The sequence below is a fragment of the Carlito syrichta genome, unplaced genomic scaffold (genome assembly GCF_000164805.1).
Source record: "Carlito syrichta isolate Samal-C Ts95f unplaced genomic scaffold, Tarsius_syrichta-2.0.1 Scaffold337060, whole genome shotgun sequence".
Lineage (NCBI taxonomy): Eukaryota > Metazoa > Chordata > Mammalia > Primates > Tarsiidae > Carlito > Carlito syrichta.
In genome coordinates this window covers 1-542 of record NW_007281155.1, presented here as the reverse complement: position 1 = coordinate 542, position 542 = coordinate 1, and the positions used below count along the sequence as shown (strand labels likewise).

The 542-nt window shown below is 46.1% G+C and overlaps 1 pseudogene; it reads left to right on the top strand.

The window, feature by feature from the left end:
* Positions 1–48: 48 nt before the first annotated feature.
* Positions 49–536, top strand: LOC103277450 (annotated as a pseudogene).
* Positions 537–542: the final 6 nt, after the last annotated feature.

The following is a 542-nucleotide window of genomic DNA, read 5'->3' as shown; positions in this document are numbered from 1 at the left end:
ATTTGTGCGTGCTCTTCTTACCCAGCTCGGGCCTACACATGAGCAACCATGTCTAAGGGGCCTGAAGTTGGTATTATCTTGGCACCACCTACTCCTGTGTGGGTGTTTTCCAGCACAGAAAAGTAGAGATAATTGCCAATGATCAGGGAAATCGAACCACTCCAAGTTATGTCGCCTTTACTGATACCGAACGATTGATCGGCGATGCTGCAAAGAATCAAGTTGTGATGAACCCTACCAACATGGTTTTTGATGCCACACATCTGATTGGATGCAGATTTGATGATGTCGTTGTCCAGTCTGATATGAAGCATTGGCCGTTCATGGTGGTGGACGATGCAGACAGGTCCAAGGTACAAGTAGAATACAAGGGAGAGACAAAAAGCTTCTATCCAGAGGAGGTGTCATCTATGGTTCTGGCAAAGATGAAGGAAATTGCTGAGACCTATCTTGGGAAGACTGTTACCAATGCTGTGGTCACAGTGCTGGCTTACTTTAATGACTCTCAGCAGCAGGCTACCAAAGATGCTGGAACTATTGCT